Source organism: Spermophilus citellus, assembly GCF_964194105.1.
Source record: "Spermophilus citellus genome assembly, chromosome: 10".
In the NCBI taxonomy this organism is placed as follows: domain Eukaryota; kingdom Metazoa; phylum Chordata; class Mammalia; order Rodentia; family Sciuridae; genus Spermophilus; species Spermophilus citellus.
Window position 1 is genome coordinate 111780940 of NC_138197.1, and position 24749 is coordinate 111805688.

The 24749-nt window shown below is 41.0% G+C and overlaps 1 protein-coding gene across 1 annotated transcript in view; it reads right to left on the bottom strand.

The window, feature by feature from the left end:
- The window catches only part of TMCC3 (transmembrane and coiled-coil domain family 3), a 215199-nt gene that overhangs the window by 185199 nt on the left and 5251 nt on the right, over positions 1–24749 (bottom strand). The window lies entirely within an intron of this gene.

Below are 24749 nucleotides of genomic sequence, written 5' to 3' on the forward strand. Positions count from 1 at the left end.
AGCCCTTCCCTCTCTCCTCTTCTGGTATTCTAGAAAGACGCTGGTGTTATGATTAGGATCTGGAATGTCCCCCAAAAGCTCATGTGCCAGGCAATGCAGCAGTGCTCAGAGGGGGAAAGTCCGGATCATGAGCGACCTGATCCCATCAGGTGGATTAATCCATTTGATGCAGTAACCATTTGAATGGATTGCTGGAGACACATGTAGGCAGGTGGGGAATGGCTGGAGGAAGTAGATCATAGAGGGCATGGCCTTGGGGACTGAATCTGTCCCTGGCCCCTGCCCGCTTCCTGGCTGCTGTGCTGAGCAGCGTTCCTCTGCCAGGCCCTTCACCACCACGTTTCTGCCTTGGAGCCAGATTAACCTCTGAAACCATGAGCCAAATAAATCTTTCCTCTCCTAATTTGTTCTTGTCAGGTGTTTTGGTCATAGCAACGAATAGCTAACACAACACATCTGGCATCAGATGGTGACCATCTAATACTTGCTGCTTGGGGACCATGCCTTGGCTGTTTCTGCACTGAAAGGACAGCTGCTTCATGATTTTTTTAAACTTAATATTGCCTCTTTCAAAATTCTTACCCTTAAGAAGCAGAAAAAAATAGTGCAACATAGGTTTTGAAGACAAAGAAAAGCCCTTCTACTACTTCAAGATGAGTGAGTGACCTTGGGCAAGTGATTTAATGTCTGCCTTAGATTTCTTGCCCATAATATATATGGGTAGCCATACTTAGCAGCCTTTAAACATTGTTATGAAAAAGAAAGGATATAAAGTATACACAGCACCTATTACATGCAATAAAAAGTAACTCCTCAAGGCTCTTTTCTGTTGTGACAGTCTATAACTATTCAGCTTTACTGCTTGAATGGTTATACACACTCAAGAAAAAGAAGGTCCAAGTTTGCTGGCCTTTTCAGTCTAAAGCATGTCTCGTGGGTGTGAAAAATCAACAATTATTAATACCTGTGAGTTGTGCATCCCCGTGCTAAGCCCAAGAGACTTACATTCCAGGAAGCACTGAGGCACTTGCACGAGAAGATAACCAAACATTCCAAGAGGAAAATGACAGAACAGGAAACTATAGAAGGAGAAGACAGACACTTGCCACTGGGCCCTGGCTGAGGAAAGAGGATAGAAATGTTGAGGAAACAACAGACCGGGACAGGCAGAGAAGAAGAGGTGGAAACAATTTCAGGAAGCACACAGAGAACATGTGCACGCAATGCGCAGTGAGGTCTGGGGTATAAAGATGGAGCACCACGAAATATTCCCACTCAACAGTGAGTAAAGACAGTTGGCCAGGCAGGAGGCTTACGCCATGAGTGGGATTACATAAGCAATCAGTGGTGTGTGCACGGCTGCGTTTTGCCCTACCATTCACCAAATGCTTTACCTATGTATCCTACTTAATCCTCACAAGCCCTTAGCCAAGCCTGTGCTTTCCCCACTGCAGCTGAGGAGTCACGTTCACTCAGATCCACAGTATTCCACGTGAAAGATGGGCAGGGCGAGCCTTACCTCCATTTCAGAAAATGGCCAACTGAGGCTCTCAGAGCCCAATGATCCACCTAAGTCATTCTCAATGCTGAAGATCCACCACCTTTTTATAATTAACATTCACGATCACACTTTTATTATTTTTAAGAGAAATAAATCTCAAAAATAAAATAACACTCCTGACAGTGACACTACCCCCATATCCAGGTACCTTGGGGAATAAAAGCTGCGAGTGAAACTCATCCAAAGCCAAAGTGGGCCAGGAGTTAAGCCCAGGTCTCCTGAATTTCTTGAAAAGGTGAGACAAGACTTGCAAGGCTCTTCCTCCTTGAAAAGGAGGACACAGACCATGAGAGCTAGGACTGAGAAGCTGAACACCAGCTTCTTGCCCCTCTCATGTCTATGTTGACCACAGTGTTGAGAAAATGACGTTTACATCACATTCACTCACATCCTCAGTTCCTTAATCTCTAAAGCTCATCTTGCTGAAATGGAAATTAAGCTTTCATCATCTATCCTGTCATGAAACATATTCCACATTCTAGCTCTGACCAAAAAAAACCCCACAGGAACTCAACTTAAATCAACTTATAGTACAAAATAAGACAAGAGGAAACAAGATCTTTGTTTTAAAAGTTTTTGCGTGCTCCCATGTTTACTGCTGCAAAATTCACAATACCCAAGATGGGAGACCACCTAGATATCCACCAACAGATGAATGGATAAAGAAAATTTGGAATATATACACAATGGAGTACTATCCAACCATAAAAAGGAATGAAATTCTGTCACTTGTAGCAACATAGATGGAACTGGAGGAAATTATGTTAAGGGAAATAAGTTAGGCACAGAGACAAATATTACATGTTCTAGTTGACCTAAAAAAAAAAAATGTACAGGGCTGGGGCTGGGGCTCAGCAGTAGCGCACTTGCCTGGCATGTATGAGGCACTGGGTTCAATGCTCAGCACCATGTAAAATAAATAAAGGACCATCAACAACAAAAAAAATTTTTTAAAGTACAGAATAAAACAGTGTTAGCAGTGCTTGGAAAAGGTGTGGGAAGGAGGATGGAGAAAGGATGGTTGATGGGCACAGAGGTGTGACAGGGGAGGAACAATAGCTTCTACTGTTCTGTAGCACAGTAGGGTAACGAGTGGCAAAAATTAATTGTATATTTCAAAATAGCTAGTAGAGAAGATTTTGAATGTTTCCAACACAAAGAAATGATAAATGTCTAGGTAAAGGATATACAAATTATCCCAATCTGATCATTACACATTGTACACATGTATCGAAATGTTGCAGTGTACCTCATAAATACCTACAATTATTATGTGTCAAAAAAAATTTTTAAACATTTTAAATAAATAAAAGTCTGTGCATGGTCTGAATTAGATTCGTCTTTCTCTTGGTCTAACCACCTGACGGGACTGATGGTTTTGATCAACCTGCCAACAAAAACCAAAAAGACATCCAGAGCTCATATTCCAAAGGTGCCTTTGGGAGCTTTTGGATTGACAAATATTATTCACAGATTCTCAGGAAGAAAAGTCAAACATTATTTTCATTCTTGAGGCTTAATTTGTGTGATTTAACACCATGTGAGCATGCTTGTAAACCTATGTCATGATCGATCAAACAGGAAGCAGTGTGCATCTCTCAGCAGCATGCCGCTGTGTAACATGATTTTAGCAGACACTGGATAACAAAAGCACAGCCAATACGCAGAAATTGCTCTTCTCTGGCTTGTGTCCTTAAGTTCCACACACTCAAAGTTACTCATTCAACAAATGACTACTAACCACCTATCCAGCACAAGGCACTGTGAAAAGTTTAAAGCTACCCCTGGTCCTCTAAGAATCCCACAATCTGGGGAAGAGAATAAGCCAGGGCACGAGACTCTATGTGAAGGGGGACCATAAAGGTAAAGGGAACAGAGTCCCATTGTGAGTGGCCATGTGTAACCAAAGCCAGGAATGTTGTGCATAAATAAATTAGTTTTGTGAACAGATTTAACAGGTGAAAAATGTTTCAAACAATTAATAACAGGCAAATCTTTCTCAATTAATCTTTTTATTGCAATAGTTAGTGGTACTAGGAATGGAACCCAGAGCCTCGCACACACCATGAAAGTGTTCTACCACAGAGCTACATCCCAGTCCCCAATTAGGCTCTAACCACACCTAATAATGAGCCTAAATTGACTTATTGAACAGAGGGAAGAGAGACTGGTTTTCAAAGGTCAGTTGAGCATCAGGGACCAAACACCAACTGAGGAAGAAGACAGCGATATGCAGGAGAGAGAGGACTCCAGACAGGAGCTCTAGAGATACAGTGACATGGCGCACAGAGGTTTCCTACAAAGCCAGAGAGAGACATGCGCCAAGGAAGAGACGCAAAAAATATCCTTAAGGTTGGATGAAGTTCTCAGATGCAAAGCTCAATTTCATTAATTCAGTCCTTACTTGTGAAAGAAAAACATGTTGCATTTTTAGAAAATGGAAAAATGTTATTACCAGAATTTGTTATTGCCAATAATTTCATATCTTAAAAACTTGAATAACAAAATATTTTAATTTTCTTTTTTCCCTGAATTTTCAATGACAAATTTCCTAATTTCTTCTCCACAGACAGAGCACAGAATTCTATTTCATGGAGGACTAAAAAAACAAAAGACCGCTTCAGGACACAGCCTCTCACCTTGTGGCTTACTGGAATAGCGCCACTGTTTCCCCAAACAGCTTTATTGATAAATAATTTACATACCATAAAGTTAACCCATTTAAATATAGAAGTCAATGGTTTTTAGTATATCTAACATATTGCAACCACCACTATAATCCGATTTTAGAACTTTCATCATCCCCATTTCCCACACCTCCCAAATCCTAGGTAACCACTAATTTGCTGTTTCTATATATTGCCTATTCTGGACATTTTGTATAAATAGGATTTCATGATATGTGGTGTTTTGTGATCGCCTTATTTCACTTAGCATGCTTTTTAGGTTCACTCATTTTACAGAATGTATCAGTAATTAACTCTTTTTATTAACAAATAACCTTCCCTTATGGGAATATACTACATTTTGCTTATTCATTTATTAATTAAAGAAAATCTGGGTTGGTTTATACACTTTTTGGCTATTATGCATAATGTTGGTGTGAATAATTATGTACAAGTTTTTGTGTGAACACGTTTTCCATTTCTCTTGAGCATAACATAACTGAGTCATAGGTAACTTTACATTTAGCATTTTGAGGAAATGATAAACTGTTTTCAAAGTGACTACTATTTAACCTTTCCACAAGCACTGTATGAGGTTCCCAATTTCTCCTCCTCAACACTTGTTATTGACTATCTTTTTAATTACAGCCATCCTACTGGGTATGAAGTTGTATCTCATTGTGGTTTTGTTTTGCATATTCATGACAACCAATGATACCGAACATCTTTTCACGCGTTGATTGGCTATTTGTATATCTTCTTTGGAGAAATGTCTCCTCAGATCCTTTGCCTATTTTTAAATTGGGTTATTTGTCTCTTTGTTGTTATTACATTCTTTATATATTCTGGATATAAGTCACTCATATGATGTGCAAATACTTCCAATGTACGAGTTGAATTGTCGCTTTCTTGATGGTGTCCTTTAAGTCACAAGTTCTTAATTCTGATGATGCTGAAGATTTTTAAAGTACCTCCTGATGCACATCCTGCAGGGGAGGTGTGATTACAGTGAGGGTGTACTGTATATCCATGTACATATGGATATATAGTACGCAACAGTGTATATACAGTGTTACAACAGCCAAAAAGGGAAGCAACCCAAGTAGCCATCAATAGATAAATGGGCAAACAAATCAGCTTTTCATCTCTGTGGCAAAATAACTAGAAAAATTTAGAGAAGAGATTTATTTTGGCTCAAGATTTCAGAGGTCTCAATACATCATTGGCTGGCTCCACTGTTTCCCGGCCTGCGATGAGGCAGAGGAGGAAGCGTGTAGCAGAGGACAGCCGCTCACCTCTTGGCAGTCAGGATGTAGGGAGGCAGCAAAGAGGAGGCTGAGACAAAGGCAAAGTCCTGCAGCGGTGACTGACTTCCTCCAGCCAGGCCACACCTTCTGCAATTCCCACCAACTTCCAGTAATAATGCCACCAAATTATTAATCCATCCATGGATTAATCTACTGAGGAGGTTAGAGCACATGATTCCATCACCTTCCCAAAGCCTCACCTCTGAACACTGCTGCAGCGGGGACCAAGCCTTCAACTCATGAGACTCTGGGGACATTTCAGATCCAAAGCACAACATGTGGAAATGGAATGATATACAGCCTTAAAAGGAAGGAACCTTTGACACATACTACGACATGGATGGATCTTTTTTTAATCTTTTTGTATTTTTATGTGGTGCTGAGGATCAGATCCAGTGCCTCTCGCATGCCAGGTGAGTGCGCTACCACTTGAGCCACATCAGGAGCCCAAGGATGGATGTTGAAGGCATCATGCTAAGTCTAATAAGCCAGTCACAAAAGGACAGATACTGCATGATTCCATTTTTATCAGGTACCTACAGTATTCGTATTCAGACAGAGAGTAGAATGGTGGTTGCCAGGGAACAGGGAAAGGGGGGGAGTATTGTTAAGCTTCGGTTTGAGAAGATGGAAGAAGATAGAAAGGTGACAGCTGCACAGCCATGTCGATGTAGGCAATGCCACAGAGCTGTGCACTGACAACACAGTCAACATGGCCAAAATAGGTATCACCTTGTTCTTTCCTGCCAACTTCTGTTACCAATAAGTAATGTGCTGAAGGCACAAAAAGGGGTTAGAACAAACCAATAATAGGGTTAGAACAAACCAATAATAAGCAGATTTGGAGTTAAATGAGGCAGCAAAACGTGAAAACAAAACCCTTCCGTTAACTCTCGTATTTGAGGAGGGTCTACACCATGTGAGGAACCGTGGGGAGTGCTGAGGATTCAAAGGGACCTAAAATAAGGACCTTGCATCCTAGAGAATTTTCAAATGAGGAATATATTTTCTGTTCCATGAATAAGGTTCAATTAAATTCAACCTGCACACTTTCTGAATGGGAATTCTGTGAAGACTGAACAACGACGCAATCAGAATCTGACTATATCTCAGAAAGCTCCAGTTTCTTGCTTTAGCCTCCTCTGACACAGCAGCACATCTTTCAATTCCATGAAAATTCATAATCTCTGTTTCATCTGTTAAATATAAAAGGAGAATGATTATGCAGTTTGGGACCCAGATAGTCATTTTTCTGAATGAATTCGTGCATATGCTTGTTTACAGCAATCTCATTTTCCCTCTACTGCATGTAAAAGATCACCACAGCTTAATAGCATGCAAGTCTATTCATACTGTGGAGTCATTAACAGCAGAGCCAACCTGCTGAGAGTTAAGAGGAAGTGCCCTATATGACCAAAGACTAAACTATCCACCCAATCAAGTCTTTGGAAATTACAGACATATCTGACATACTTGACACCAAGATAAGAATAAGTTATACCACATATAGTGGTTAGAATAACCTACACCAAAAAGAGCTCTAAAAAGTAGCAGAAATGGATTTTGGATAGATATGGGAGTTTATTCAATAACTCAACAAATATTTATTAAGCACTTACTATATGAACCAGGCACTGTGCTAGGTTTGGACAATATAATAATAATACTCAAACACACTCCCCCTTTTGGGTTGTGTTTACCATGGGGTTGTGGGGGCAAGTAAGCAACACATTCAATAAGGTGTGATAAACACTGTAACAGAAGATGCACACGGTGCTGTTAAGGCAGCAGGATTATGGCATAGTGTGGAAGAGTGAAGGAAGGCTGTGGATGGAGTGGTGCAGAGAAGTCACTGGGCAAAGGTGGTCCAGACAGTAGGTGTTCCTGGGAGAAAGAACAGCACATATAAGGGGAATAGCTCACCTACACAAAGATATTAGGCTCCAGAGTCAGGAAGAACCAGGATAGAGTCCACCTCTACCACTCTTTAGATAGGTGACCCTGGCAAGTTAATCTTTTCTGGCCTCAATTTTCTAATCTATAAAATGTGATAACAATTTTAACTATTCATAAAGGATTGAATGAGATAAGCACACAAGAGCTTGATAAAAAGCTATTATCACAAAAATAATTTCTTTTTTAAGTAGAAAAGATATATAGTAAGAAAGGAATTAAAAGAAGTATTTGAACCTTACAATTTGCTTTGATTTGATCTCAACTTTCAACTTAACCATGAAATTTTCATGTCCAATAAATGTGTTTACACACACACACACACACACACACACTATTAATATAGTCTTTTTTGCATGAACACATTTAAATCAGGATTATTTGGGCTGTAATAGATATAAAATAATAATTTAAATAAAATAAAAACACATTTCTCTCATATGAGAAAGTCCACAGGCAGGCAACACACTGTCAAGTTTGCAAGCTCTGGTCCATGAAGTCTTCACAGAACCCAAAGATTTCCAACTTGCCATTCCACATCTTAGAGTCTGGCCCTTGCTCCTGTGATCCAATATGGTGGCTAGAGCTTTAGCATCACTACTGTGATCTAGAGAACAGGGTGAATGAAGGTATAAACAAGAAAGAGCAGAGAACATACATGAGTTTATTTTTAAAGGATGCCAGGAACCACCAAATGACTCTTCTAGTCACATTGTTTGGGCCATAATGAGTCACCTGGCCTCCTCTGGCTGCAAAGGAAACTGGCCAGTGTAGTCTTTGTTCCTAATGGCCATGTACCCACCTAAATGTGTGGCTTCTGAAGAAAATGGATGTTGGGGAAAACTAGCAGCCCCAGCAACACCAGTCATTATGCTAGAAACTAAAAATGTCATAAATGGGTATTTTAAAAGGAGGGCATCACTGACATCACTAAGTTCTAATTATGAGAAATTTCAGAGCTTTAGTTGCAAAGACTGAAAGAATATCAGGAAAACTGTAGACAGAGATGTGCCACAAAGGAGATGGAAAGAGCTGTCGATAAATTGAAGAGGCTCCAAGAGGAGGATGTGAAAGTCACCTCACACCTTTAGAAAGGGCTACAATAGTAAAGGTGGCTATATCCTTTCATCTAGTAAACCTATTTCTTGCTATTTTCTTTAAAAAAAAAAATCCCTGTGCACAAATGCATTCATTAAAGAATATTCAATAAGAGAAAAATAGGCATTTAACTCTACAAAACACAGCAACACATTACACAGACATAAACAAAGAAAACCGTGTTCAAACATCTTACTCTGGAGTGATAAATGTTTATAAAAGTCAACATAAATTTAACTCAGACTCATTTGTTAGATTTCAACTCAAACATGATTTGCTTTCTTTTTTCTTTTGTGTGTGATGGGAACTGAACACAGGGCATCAATGCTAAGCACCCAAGCAAGGCTTTCTTGGGGCAACCTTCTAAAGCCTAGAATAGCTTCGGTCTCCGTGTTTAAAGCGCCAACAGCACCACACACCTTTTTCGAGGCCAACCAATACAGTTGTAACACGACAGGTTTTGTGTGAGCTTCTCCCACAGGTCTTGAAGTTCCCTGAATGCAGGGACATGTAGTAGGCACCAATGGCTTTTCCTGACCCACATATCTCCTCCTTCAATCTCAGAACCTTGATTCAACCGTTCCAGTGGTGGGCCACGTCCCAGGTCTGACAATCCGCCCATTCCATGCCCAGCTGCTTTGTACCATGAGCCTCCTGAGAGTTGAGTCCTTGTTTATCTTTGCCTTGCAGGAGACTAGCAGAGCAAGCTTCCTGTGAATGTCTGAAATCCATGAATGGATAAATGGAGGCTCTTCCATTAAGCCAGTACTGTGCAAACTTGATCAGACAGACAAGTGAGTTGAGGCTTTGAAGGAAAAATGCAATACTGAATGAAAAAAAAATGCTCAGGAGTAAAACTTTATTTTATTCAAATTGAATTCAAGGATTGTTCTGACCTGGGCTTCAGACCCAGCTAGGCTGTCTCTAAGTGACACCTCTTAAGTGACATGATTTTCAGAATCATGTCACTTAAGTCAAATAGGGCCTGTTCATTCACTAGCAGGGAAAATCGCAATGGTTACTTCACGTGACTGTGCTCAGGTCATATGCAGAGTTTAGCACAAAGAAATCTCAAATGTCTGTGGTCGTATTACTATTACAAGTGGCATGTAATCCCCAGAACAGGCCAAAGGCAAACATGTACAATGTGGATGGCGTTTCTCTGACACTACATACATGGGGTTATATCTAACTTCTCTCTCACTTTTCCTGAAAATCTCACAGGGCTGCATCTCAGTTTCTTCCACAGTGATGTTTGGCTTTTTGCCAGACCTGGACTGGACAGGTTAGAACCCATCTAGGAACCACCCCCTTCCCATCCTTACTCAGGAAACTTATCTCCAGCCCAGGGTTCGGAACCATACAAGGGGCTGACAGTACTAGGATGGTGCAGAGTAGGGATTTTTTTCCCCTTTGCAGACAGACAACAATTTCAAAGCTGATTACTCACCACCACCACCACCCCCCAAAAATGCTTAAAATCAAAACAGCAGCCAATAAAACTCACATGCCTGGAGACTACTATCGAGAATCCAGTCATTGCAGGGTGGGGCCTGGCAGTGTGGACTTTTCAAAAGTTCCCCTGGGTGATTCTGAAACTACTCCCAGGCTTGGGAACTCCAGGAATAAAATACCCTCAGTCTTCTTCCAACTTAATGATTAACCCAAGCACAGAACCTTCACTTTTTAAGTTACAGATGGACACAATATCTTTATTTTATTTGTACGCGGTGCCTCACACATGCTAGGCAAGCCTCTACCACTGAGCTACAACCCAGCCCGAGAACTTTCACTTTTTCATGTTGACCTACCAGCTAGGGGCTCCACTCCCCAGCCCAGTGCACAGCTAGATGGGCTTTTCACAAAGTCCAAGGGACTTTTAAGAATGAGTAATTCTCCATTCTGTGGTCTTAGAGAATAAATTTTTTTGGACACAATATCTTTGTTTTATTTATTTATTTTTTAATGTGGTGCTGAGGATCAAACCCAGTGCCTCATGCATGCAAGGCAAGCACTCTACCACTGAGCTACAACCCCAGCCCAATAAATATTTTTTTACTCAATAGCACGAACTTAGTTACAATGACATACCATAGATGACTACCAGAACTGTAATCAGTTACAAAGCTGACTATTCTGAATTGACCTCCTTTTCCTTGTCTCTATCTCCTGATGGCACTAAAAACTAGCAGACTATGAAGCAAAGAAATAACTGTAACAGTTAAAGAAACGGCAGAGGGCAAGTAAGAAAACTGAAAGATCAAAACTACTTCATAAACTCCAGAATAACAAAGATTTACAGAATTTTTTAAAATTCTGCCTTCTTTTGAGAAACTGACATGTTCTTACCTTCCCTAACTTATGAGTTATATACCTAATTATGTTTCCCTTTTTGCCATGGCTACCAGGACTCTCTTCTTTTCTTGGTCCTGATTTTCAATTTCTAGATCCTAGCATCATTATTGAACATCTGTTGAAAGTCACTTCAAATTCTTTTTACAAAGGTGCAGGGTTAGTCACATAAACTCCATTACCTTTTCTGGTCTACTGAAATAGCACAGAGCTTAACCCCCCCTAAGCACATTCATCTGAACTATCCACACTACTCAAGGCTCTTTTGGCAACACTTCTTTTCTGGGACTAATTTGGTATTCAAAGGCCACAGCAAAATTTATATTCATTATAGAACTCACTGCTCAACTTGGCCATGCCAGCTGACACATCTTCACAATATCCCCAGGAGACATTCTGCCTTACAACTCAAACACCACGTTTCATCCTGATACAGAGCCTGTGGCTGGGAAGTGATTGCTGTCATTTTCTATTCATGTTTTCTGATCAGACAAAAAGTACATTTTCTCATAATTCTCTATCACAGAAAATTCAAGCCATCTTATGCAGGCCCCTTTAAAACAGTGAGCTGGCTTCCTTTGTAAAGACAATTGATTTCTCCTGCATACATTATTTTACAAGATACAGGACAAAGGGAAAAATACCAAGAGATTCAATAGTTCCTTCTGGTTTTATTTAAAGGAAAAACTATCCTCTCCTCTCTAAAAGGACACATATTGCTTTTCCTTTCCTGCCATTGTTTTATGTTTTGAAAACCATGTAAGATATGCATAATCCCAAACCTACAGAAATACAATAAGGTTCTCATGAAAACTAATTATTGTTTTAGCACACAGAGAGGATTTCTGACACATCATTTGGTGGCACACTCGTTTATTAATTTCCTCTGGTAAATATTAATCAAGCTCCTATTATGTGCCAGGCAGAAGGCAGGCATAAACCCCACCTGCCTTTTTCCCACACAATGTAATTTGGGGGAACACAGAGAGATTGGTTCAGAATTGCTTTTTTGTAGCAGGCTGCATTCTGGTTATGCCAGTTTTTAAGATTTTTAAATATTCTTGTACCACTAGTCCCTTCAGTACCCCCTATCAACCGGTCTCTTCCCCAGACTACTCCCCTACTCTCCCTCCCTGGGCCCATGAATGGCCCAGATGAGACTTCAGGGCCTGCCCAGCACAGTGGCCCACAGCAGTTCTGAGGGCTAGTGCTGCCAATACCTGTTGACAAATATTTTTAGGAGCATCTCTGGGTTTGCTCCTCCTTCCTGGCCTGCAGACCCAACAATGGATTCCCACTCTCCCTCTTCACCCATTTGGTCCCGTCTTCTCGTGCCAATTCTTCCTCTTGCCTGGACACAGAAAGCTCTGTGGAGATCAAAGACTTTTTCACTTCACCTTTCTGGAGAGGATCAGGTGCTCAGTTTCTCCACTGCACTGTAACTTAAGACCAGCCAGAACACCCTCCCCCTCCCCACCCGAGGTCATGCTCAAAATGTCCACCCACTAGTCAGAGATATCAACCAGGGTACAGTGTCCTTCCTCTTATTATTCTGGCAAATGTAGAAACATCATAGGGACTCTTAAAACAAAACTGTGCCATAAGTAAAAAACAACTGTAGGAGACTAAAGGATTCACATCAGGGTTTGAAAATGATTAAAACCAGTACCAGAACTCTGCACAGGCAGTATCCCAAACAAGGGCTCTGCAGGGTGAGAGTGGCAGATGCCAAACCCGAGGAACCATTCCAGCAATGATTATGCAAAGCACTGGCCTTTCATGCTTTGATGGTAATGCACTCATTTCTCCAACTTCCAGCACTCTAAATGCATGCGTAGCTTAATGACAGCAACTGGATTGAAAGGTAATTGGGATCTGAAAATAGAGACTTTGCTTCATTATAATAAGTCTACCAGAAATGTTTGTCAAAAAGCACTATTCCCTGAGCTCCAGTTTAAAGGAATAGCCATTAAAGATTTTAAGGGAGTAAGCATTAACAGTGTTTTCAAGCTATGAATGCTAAGGCTATGAAAAAACAGATATCAGGGACCAGGATAATCAAATTCATTTCAGGTAAATAAGATGTGAGAGAAATAAATTCAAACCATGAGTCAATTCTGCTTACCTGATTTCCTCTAATCCTTTCATTACCTACTCTCCCCTTTTCCTTTCTACTCCCCTATCTCAGGCACACCATCCCCCCCGCCAATACCTCATATGATCTCTCGGAAGAGGCAGGATGTACAGAGGAAGAGAAAAAGACCAAAACCTTCAATATTTCTTCTCTCCCACCAACCCATACCTACAGTCATGAGGAAACTTGGGGATGATATAATGGTAAAGATAACAACTACTACAACATATCTACTGTGTTCCAAACACATTAAGAAATATTTTCTCTCTAGTTCTCACGAAAACTCAATAAGGAATAAACACTATGCAAACATTTTCTTTTTTTGGTTGCAAGTAATAGAAAATGTGGCTAATAGGAGAATGCATAAATAGGGGTCTATTTTCCTTACATAACAAGGAATCCAGATAAAGACAGTTCCAGGGAGGCTAAGGAGGCTCGGTGATGGTAGGACACAGGGCTGGCATCTCTGATTTTCTTTTCTCCTCCGTCACAGTCATGAACTGGCTGCAGCAGCCCTGAGCATTGCATTTCAACAGAGCTGCATTCAAAGAAAGGAGCAGAGAGACGCACAGGCAGAGCTGCTGCTTCTCTGCTTCCTCCTAACATAGAAGAAAACCTCTCCCCCAACAGACTTCCCTTTCCCTCCCCAGGACCAGAAAGCACTCACTTGTCAGTTCCTAGGGACAGGGGCAAGGCCCATCTTGCAGAGCTTAAGTAACATCTTCCTGGCTTAATTAGGAAGGAAAGAGTGTCATCTTTGGGCCAAGTGACAGTCTGCCATGGCAGCACCATCTCTAACCTACAGCTCAGGAAACTGGACTGCAGTGAGGTGACATAACACACCAAAGCTGTGTTCCACCCAGAGGCCTCTCTGCCTGCGGTAGCATCTCGCTGGGCTCAGTCACCCCTCTGCAGCACTACTCTCCCTTTTTTCTTTTGTTATATATTCATTATTTTCTTAAGATAACTATATTAAATCTGTGAATTCAAATGAAAAAGTGTTCAAATGTCACTCAGGACTGTTCAGGTCTGCCCCCCCCAACCACTTCTAAGAACTAAGTGCAAATCAGTCAGGTCAAGAGCACCCCAAGGTGTGACAGAAACCTGCTGTGCAGGAACAGCCTGCCCCAGGGGCTGGAAAGCTCTCACAGGTCACCAGGGAGCAGCAACCATGTTAACCGAGCCACAGAAACTTGCTGGCTACTGAGAGCAAGCAGAGCCTGACAAAAAATGTTGTCCTCAAAAATATGATGGGGTAGAAAGCCTTCCGGAAAATGCTGAAAACTTCAGCCTTTGCCTCCACCATGTCTGGGTTAGGCTGGACTCAGCACTTAAGCACTCTACCTCCTGGAGGTGGTGGTGGAACAGGGAGGCCAGAATCCCAAGGCAGATACTTTCTGCTGGATTTCTTAACTACCCAGGGCTTCCCTGTCCTTAATGGTAAAATGGAGGTAACACTGGAATCTATCTCAGGGCATTTTTTTTTTTTTGAAACATAAAAGCCATAATATATATTATGGAATTAGAAAATGTTTGCTCCATGAACACTGGTGGGTTGGTAAGAGTGGAGGCAGCATCACCAGGAGTAGAAATAACATCAGAAGGAAGGCCTGTAACAACTAGGATTATAAAGACTTAAAGCTATTAACTTGCAAATTGTCTATCACCTCAAAGCTTAAACTAGCTACCTTCTCCCTCAACTCATTCAACAATGAACAATCACCTCAAAGAGCAAACTAGCGTAAAAGTGTAAAATTTGACATGACGCAATATCATGCTTTATTTTTATTTTACTCTGTGTACATTATTTTATTTCTTCTGGTAAAACAGCCCAATAAATCCAAAGGAATCCTAACATGTAGGCACATTTTAAATAAAAGAACAATAATGAAACATTCATACACCAATTTCACAGCTGAGAAATAGTATAAAATACATCTTTGAAGCCAGGCATCTTTCTATGACCTCCCCCACCCCCATGCAGATAACCACCAATCTGAATTTTGAATTAATCATCCCTTTGCTTTTCTTTATATTTTCATCAAATATCTATGTGTCCTCAGGCAATAAATGATTTAACTTTGCTTAAATCAGTTAAATTTTCATAAATGGAATTATACAGTAGGTACCCCTCTGCAATTTGCTTTCCCATTCAACATTTATTTGGAGCTTTATCCATATTTAACACAGATAATTATACTTCATTCATTTCACATTTCAGATATAATAGTATCTGGAATATCCTGCTTATGGATCTTTGCCCTGTTTCTGGTCTGACTCCTCATCTCAGGATGGTCCTATGCAGACCTGAAATGGGAGACCTTTCAGAGGCAAAGGAAATGCTATTAAAGGCTGACAGAAGGCAACAGGCCTAAACCAGACTGGATGGTCACTCCACTGATAATAGTGAATACCGTCTCAAGATTTCCTTATCACCCCCTGAAGTGCAGACCAAGGCATTTAAACCCAACCCTGTTTAACCAATGGCGAGTTCACATTCAAATGTCATCAGCTTCCACATTTGCAGTACAACCTTGAAGGAAAGCCAATTACTCCTCCTATCCTAGGAAGTAAAGCAAATTCTTTTTAGGGGTAAGATGGAGAAAATGTACAGCTTCCCAGCTTCTGATGTCTCATTCACAATTCATCATCATGCTTGAAGACAATTCTAGTTACAATGGTAACAGTAGCCAAGATAAAATGTAAAAGGCCTTAAGGTCTGAAGTCTGCATCCTTTTTCTGAACCAAGACAGAACTAAGTACATAGCATCCTTATTTAAGATTTACTACAACCCTATGTGGCAGGTACGGAACACAAAACTCGGAGAAGCAGAGTAACTTGTCTGAGGTCACAATGCACCTAAGTGGCAGAACCTCAATCACCATGTCTAAGTAGGGGACCTTATAACTCATCATAAAAGCCAGGACATTACTAGGACCCAAGGAGGTGTTATTAACAGTGGCACCACAAGAACAGGTGTAAGTGGAACTGCCCTAGGCACAGCAGGATTGTGATACCCTCAGTCTGTCCAACTTCATAATATGCTCTTGAAATCTTCAAAAGGTAGAGATAAATGATTTAGGGGTCTGACCAAATTTGGGACCTGAATCTCTGTAGTTGACTCTGTGTGTGAAGATATGCTTCTGTCACAGAGTGTAAAGATGTACACGCTCCCTTGCCCCTTCCTCTACCTGGTAGACATCCAGTGGCATCCTGCCACTCGGCACAGCAGGCTGAAGAGGATCATGACATGCTTCCCTGAGATTCATAATTAAATTAGAGAAACATTCTTCCTCCTGAAGCTGCTCCTGTTGGTAGCTGCCAGCAACAGAGTTAATGTCCCATTCACTGAAGCAAGCATCCCTCCAAGAGGGACTTCTTCTGATGTGGAGATCTACAGCCCTTCCCTTCAGCAGAGATCCCAACTGTGTTCCTTTCTGGAAGCACACAGTACATGTCACACACACACACACACACACACACACACACACACACACACAAATAGTTTCAAATAAATATTTTAGACACAGAAAAACAGAGAATTACATAACCACATCCCAGGCCTAAAGTACATGTTATCTTTTTCTGTACAAAAGTGTTCCAAACTGCACCATTCACTGGAGTCACAAACCAGAAACAACATAAAAGTCCATCAACAACAGTAAAATGATGAATTGTGGTGTGGTCATACAAGATGAATGCTCTCCAGAAATAAAAGTGCACAAATCACTGCTACACAAAATAAATTACTCTCAGAATCAAATGTTGAGGGAAAGGAGAAAAATTAATAAGGAATATGTCCACAAAAATTTCATTTACATAAGGTTCAAAAACAGGCAAACAGGATCTATAATGTTAGGAATGAGGAAGGCTCATCTTGTGGAGGTGAAGGATGTTGACAGGCAGGGACCTGGAGGATGTTTTACATGGATAATAGTCCATTCCTTGACTGGATGGTGCTACTGAGGTGGGAACTACGACAATTCATCAAATAATACCATTAAAGGTGTGTGCACTTTTCTGTATCTACATTACACATGAAGGAAAAAGGATTACTAAACAAAAACCTAGAATTAAAACCCATTTTAGTCAACTATCCTGTTACTGATGCCTAAATTATCTTTACACTGAAGCTATCTGCGGCCTTTGGCAGGCCACTTTGCTGAGTGCCTATTTCTTTATCTGTAGCAGCATGCGATGTTTAGGGCTGGTATGAGAAGTACTTCATTTAAATATATGCAACAATAAAATAAAAAATATATATATATGCAACAGGCTTAGCAAATGCTTGACACATGAGTCAGCACTCAAAAATGCAAGCTACTTAAGCCAGGTCTCACCTACACCTGCCCTCCTCATACTTAGGGCCTGTCACCATTTGTCTTATCCTTCTGGAATGGGGCAGGGTATACTGAAATGGACATGTTCACCTATCCTTGTTGGAGAGTGAAGGGAGAGATGAGTGAACCCCTCCTAGAGGACCAAGCACCCAGAAGACATCTGTACCCAGTAATTCCACCCGAGGCATCTACGCCAGCCGAGGAGATGAGACAAGAAAAAAGACGTGTGTACTGAGGTGCTGTTGTGTACGTGCAAATGCATGTTATTTAAAAAGTGAAAAACTAGAAACAATTCATTACATCAGAAAGTGGTCAACCAAAATAATAGTGATTAGAACTTTTTTTAAAAAAAATTTTTATAGTTGTAGATGGACAGCATGCCTTTGTTTTTATTTGTTTATTTTCATGTGGTGCTGACGATAGAACCCAGGACTTCATGTGCTAGGCAAGTGCTCTGCTACGGAGCCACAGCCTAATTAGTCCAATTAGAAATTTTAGCAACATAAAAAACAGTTGAACATAAAAGCAAAAGGTCCACCTGTATTGATTTTTAAGACAATAACAAATACATATATAGAAAAGACTATGGGAAACAAAACCAAAATTTAAGCTAATTATTTATGGGTAGTATTATTACAGGAATTTAAATTTTTCTTCCTTATGTTTTCTGTGTTTTTCAACATTGTTCTTTGAGTATATACTACTGCAAACACAAATGTTGAAAAAAGGATTGGTATCATTTTCTCCGAAGGCCTTCGTTTCTGTTGTCAAGGTGAGCACCAGCAGCAATCTGTCACGTTTTAGGAAAGACATTGCACAATGGAATGTGTCTGAAGGAAGGTGACTGACAGCCTGGCAAAAGGCTTCAAAAATAAAAGTCAGGAGGAATGGCTGAAGGAACAAGGATGTGAACTTGAGGAGGACCAGTTAACACGTCAGCTGCCTTAGAATATCTGTCATGTGAAGAGTGATTACGCTTGTTCTACGAGGCTCCAGAGGCTGGGACCAAGATCAATGAATCAGAGAAGAAAGGGGAGGAGGAGGATTAGAGCTCAAGGAGCAAGCAAGCTTTATGATCCCTACCAAGCCCCGCTTCCTTTCTTGTCCAACAGTAAGGCGCTCCTCTGGAGGGGCCCAACAAGTCATCTTGTCAGCATTTGGGCACAGGCAGGAGCATTCCAAGGCTGTCCTTCTCTGTCTCCCAGACCAGCCTGTTCTGTGGACAGCCATGTGAGTCAGGACCCGATGACTGAAACCAAACACCACCATGGAAATAAATACCTGCTCTCCTTTTAATCCCTCTTCCTTGACCTCTAACAAGCTCTTCAAAATTACATAAACTGATCTACTTCTCTCCATGTTTTACCATTTGACTCTTAGTCCAAAAAGAGGTCTCTTTGAACGGCTCCCTGACTGGTTCCTCTTTTCGACTCTTGTCATCCCTGCTCCAAGTCCATTTGCTACAGAGAAGCTAAAGTTATGATTTTCTAGGATTAAAAAAAAATCATTAACAGACTATAGGATTCAAAATGGAGACTCGTCTCTAGTCTTCACTGGCCCCTTCTTCCTCACACAGTTATTATATTCCAATCAAACTAGCCTTTTAGGTTCCATGTCCATTCCCAAATCTTTCTACCTCAGGGCACTTGCACATGCTGAAACACTCTCCCCATCACCCACTTTCCAAATCCTTCTACAGTTCAAATCTCAGGTGTCATTCCCCAATTTTAATCCAATGATAGAATCCCAGTCCCTAAGGATCCTTTACGTGGTTTATATGGCTTTTCATGCTCTGGCCACAACTGACCAGTCTTTGTCCATTGCCTGTCCATTGTCTTTCACTAAGCAGAATGCCTCTGAGTTCCTCAAATGTACCAGCATCTCCTAAGTCCCTCTGTCTTTATGTATGATACTTCCTCTGCCTAGAAAAAATCTTCTTGTTCCTAATTCCTATCATTTTTAGGACATGGTTTGAAATTCCCCTTCTTGGAAAGCATTCCCTTGCCTCCAAATGCAGGGCTAGGTGTCTCTCCCCATTGTGTGTTTACAACACCTGGAATTATTTCATCACAGCATTTTTAATATTCAGTCGTAACCGAAATTTCCTACTAAATGGTAAACCATATTAAGGCAGGAATCACAATTCTATTGCCCAAAACTGTTGAGTGAATGACTTCCTTTTTTTAAATAATACTTTCATCAAAGATTTTTAAAAATAGGAAAATAACACATCTCCATGGGAAGCATTCTAATAAGTGGTATTTTCTTCCTGGAATAATGAAGCAAATCTAGACTTCACTCAATTCCCCTGTTCAAGGCAAAGTTTCATGTGTTGTCACTTTTACTAACCAGCACAGTAATTATTCTTTACTAGCATTCGAATGCCCAGGGGCAATCCTCAGTGCATACACAAAAGGATCAATAGGTACTAAATAGACTAAAAAGACGTATAATATTGAATTCATAAAATGGCAGGATATAAAGAAAAAATAAATTGGGAACACACTGGAGGACAAAAGACTAATAATCAAAAAATAAATCTTCCACAGTCTGCTTCCCCAAAGGCATAAATGGTTCCTGCTAATTTGTTAAAATTGCTTCATGAGAAAGACCTTTAGAACCCTAAGCCCAAAGCCCTGACCTTGGTATAAATTCAGGGCAGAAGTACAACAAAGAAATGTGTCAGGGACAGCACCTTGTGTCTCCATTATGCCTCCGTAATCTGGAAGACTGGGCAAGTCACAAGTCTTTCCTGAATTTCAGTTCCTTTACCTAAAAGAGACCAGATATACTTGAGAGGGTAGAAAACTGAAATTTTTCCACTCATCCTTATCCTCTCCTTTCTTGGTAATAGAATCTGATTTTTAGCTGGGCACATTAATGTCCCACCAAAACATCACATTTCTCAGCCAACCCCTCCAATCAGGTAGCCAGACCTGCCGGGCAGGTCTTCCAGAAAGTCCTGGAAGAAGAAGTCACACTGTTTTCCTTCCCACTGCCTGGCACAAAGATGAGATGGCAGAAGTCCTTTTTGTACTATAAAGACAAAGGTGACATCTGAGGATCCATGGAGAGAACAGCCTGCAGGAGCCAGAGCCCTGATGGCCCCCTGGGACCTCCATAATTAACTCTGGACCATAAACCTCCAGCCTCCTCTATCCTAGCAGGAAACACTCTGCCATCCCATTCTGTATTGCACAGCCTCATGACAAAGATTGCCTCATGAAAATCTTTAGCCCAAGCTGACCTACTTCAGGACACTGGTACTGGCTTGCTGCTCGAGCAAGATATTCCATCCAACGCCTTCTACACGTCAACCCTTCAAATGTCCACAAACACTGGGATTTGCTCTATGGAAATCTGGGTCTCCATGTAATCTTTGGCAAGTAGCTTAAGTGCTCTGATCTTCACTCACTGTCCAAAAAACAAAGATTCCTTCCTTCCCTCTATATTTGCCTAAAAATGTCAGAAGAAGGAGCATAGGTTTGTGAATCAGATACAGATTCAAATTGCTTCATGGCAAGCTGCATCCATTATCACATCTTTAAAGTATCTTACTTCACAGTCATGTATTTCTAGGACTTTCTAAGGACTAGATAAGATGACACTTAATGGAGGCTTGCATTTGTCAGCCCCATATCCTAATATGAAATCGTTGTCCCGTCCTTCTTCATTCTGTAGGGCTATACCATAGGCCAACAGCAGCCAACCATTACAAGGTGCTCATTATACCAGGAGTTGTTCAAGCACCTTTCATGTATTAAGTCGCGTACTTCACATGACAATGCGGTAAATAACTGCTATTTCCCCATTCCACAGATGAGGGAACTAATCCACAAAACATCAATTACCTTGCCAAGATCATAGCCAGAAAGGGAGACCATGCAGTCTGAGCCCTGCTCTTTACTGCCAGAATACGCCATATTGCTTCCTCGCTGGAGGTAGTACCATGTCTCCCCAAGCAACTTGTGAGCTTTCTCAGGCCACGATCTGCATCATATTCATCTTAGTGTCCTTGCTGGTGGCCAGCAGAGAACCTTGCCCACCACTGTTGAGGGCTGCGATCAAGTCAAGATGGCACCTGGCAATTTGCCAGGAGGAGTGGTTTGTGAGGCAACGCCACCGAGCCATTAAGATGATGGGGATTCCTTATTGGCTGACTACTGTATCTAGATGATGCTAATTGAGACAAGCTGTGTGTAATCAGTAAGGTATATATACCTCTGCTGTCCCGCAATAAAGTGGTTCCTGCTACCTTGAGTTCCCGCTACCTTGAGTTCCCGCTCAGTTTCCCCGCAATAAAGCAGTTCCCACTTCAACCTTCAAGTTGCTTGTCACCTCTCGGTTATTTTGCCCAGCTGGACTGCGGCACACCACAAAAGCTCCCGGATGCTGTGATAACTGATTGGCAAACAAGTAAAAATTGAGCCATCTTCCAAAATGCCTATATTGTCCGATGACCTTGAGGAAGACATCTGTTGACTGAACCCAGGTGTGTCTGAAATGAAACAGAGAATCCCTGCCACAGAAAGCAGAAGACCCCTTCACTCAAAGAGCATCTCTTGAGTCTTCAGAGTCATACCCCTAAAGACTCAAAGACTTCTGAGAACAATTCTGACTAATGTTTCCATGTTTCCAGCGTCTGAACTAAGTTTAAGGCCTTCACCATTCATTCAAATTAAAATATCTGCCACACAGTATGAAATGAGCTAGCATACTGGTCTAAAGAGGGCTACCATTTTCCTCTTGGTGCTGGTGGGCAACAACAGCCATCTAAAACACAACAATTTATGTTGTCCTCACTAGGGATACTATTTGAGTATGCAATGGCATAAATTAGGTGCTGGGGATGCATGAGATATGGCACAAACCTCACTAACACAGACTATGTTGATCTAGAATATGTGATAATTCTTAGTGCTGAATTTTATTTTTCCATGATCAATAAAGAAAAATAATATGTAAAATAACCAACATGTAATATAGAAAGAACCAATTCATCCATTCTGCTAATATCTATTGTAAGTCCACTATGCGCCTGTATTAGGTTATAGTAATAAACCATTCCACGCATTCTCATTAAGAAAAAAACTCTGTAGTGTAAAAAGTAATATCTCCATGTCAAAATAAGTTAGAAGTCTGGAAAATTAGATTATGGTACATCAATACAATGGAATGCTATGAAATTATAATAAAACTAGTGGGGTAGATCAGTTGATGCTAATATCTTAACAAGAATGACCACTGAATTAAAAAGCAAGAGATGGAACCTTCTATAAAGTATCCCATTTGTATGGAAAGGCAAAAGAAGATAATAATTATATATACATACATCAGCGGATTTGCAGGAAAATTCTCAGAAGGAAGGTCAAAACCTGATGGTATGGGATAGGAAGGAAACTCATTTTTCTGATAATTTACATAATACTAAGACTAACTAGAAGAGGTCAGCATGAATTAAGACGTATTGGTCCATGCCTACTAGTGTCAGGCACATATGGCATTCCAGTATTTATTGAATGAATATTAATAAAAGATACTATTAATTATCATTTAAGCATACTTATCTTTTTTATTCAGGAAAACAGTTCACTGACTCCCACATGCCCCCAAAAGGGGACTGGAATTAAGAAATGCTTTGCTGACATTAATAAAAGTTCAGGTTGGTCAAAAAGTTTCTAAACACATGCTGATTTGAGGACAGCCGGTCCATACCACCCATTACCACTTAATGAGCACTACCAATTACTTTTCCAAGTATATTCTGAAAGGAGTTGATGTGGATTTATTTGAAGAAAAAAAATCTGAATTATTCCTAGCAGCAACCATAAAAATGTCCTAGAGAGCCAGAGTAACCTCTAAGCACCCTGAAGGTCTCTCAACACTGAACGTGCTGATAAGAAGTTCTTAGGTATACCTGACACACCACGCTGCCTCCTCCACTGTCTTGAGCCACATGAGTGATGGCAAACTGGGGAATGGGAAATTGACAGTTTTGTTTTCTCGGTGCTGATAAAGGGGAACAAATTATGTATTTGCCCTGAGTGTGCAGTCTGCCGTTTTAGGTTGTTTTGTTGGCATTTTTCCCCTACTAGCAGCAACTAGAAGTGGGGGGAGGACATCTGGTAACTTCTTCAGGGAAAATCTTAACAGATTTGTGGGTGTAACTCTAGTCTATCTGTTGTGTAAATAAACCCCAGGCAATGGCATCAATTAAAATTCTTTTTTTTTTAAATGGTTCTAACAAAAGCAATACCCTGAAAACTATGGTCCCAATATAATAATCATAAGAGCCCCCAGGTATGGAACTCTCATTATGTACTGTCCTGTGCAAAGTACTGTAGAGGCAAGGGGCAGTTCAACTGTCACAGCTTTATGGGGTGCTTTATCCCCATTTGGCAGTTGAAGAGACTGAGGTTCACTGAGATGAATTAGCTTGCCTGAAGTCATACAGCTAGTGAGCAGCAGAACTGAGATCCAAACCTAGTTCTGAAGAACTCCTAAGCATTCTGTAGGGTGGTTTTCCATCTATGCTCAACAGGCTCATCAGGGAGAGAACAGTATTGGCGAGATGAGGAAGGAGCCCGTCTCTGCCCAGAACTGATCTCCTATGTGCCAGACAAAACAACAGGCCTGGCATTAGGAATTCTGGAATTGCCTTCTACCATGGGGAAAAAACCTGCCTGTGTCACTCAGACAGTCCAAGACTGGTTCTGCACATTCCCCAGCTCTAAAACCGCACCTCTGCAAAAACAAGTATGTGGAGATGATGTTGCTGGAATGGTAAAGTAGGAGAAAGTCAATTCTAAGCCACAGGGTATACAGCTGGATAAATGATGTTCACCTTGCCAAGAAAAACCCTGACAGACGGTATTAATCAATAGCCAGCTTGTAATGTAACAGCTCCAATGACCTCTAGTGGCCATTGCTAAATCCAGTGGTCAGTTTTTGGTCATATGAGTGGACAGATCAGCAGCCTTGGACAGAGTTGAAAGTTTTTCTTCACGTGACTTCTGAGATATCACCCTCTACTAGACTGTCCTCTACCTCATAGACTACTTCTTCCACATCACCTTTGCTACTTCATCCTCATCCCCCAACTCCTGGAGTGCCCCAGGATTTAGTCTGGAACCTCGTCTACACTGTCTTTGTGCTTTCATTCAATTTCATGGATTTAAATGTGATCCACATTAATCACTAAGTGTGTATCTGCATCCCAGAACCATTAACACTCAGCTACTTACTTAACATTGCTGTTGCGATGACTAATGGATATCTTGTGTCCTAAAATGAGCTCCTAAATCCACCCAACTCTGTCCTCCTCCATCCTTCTAGGT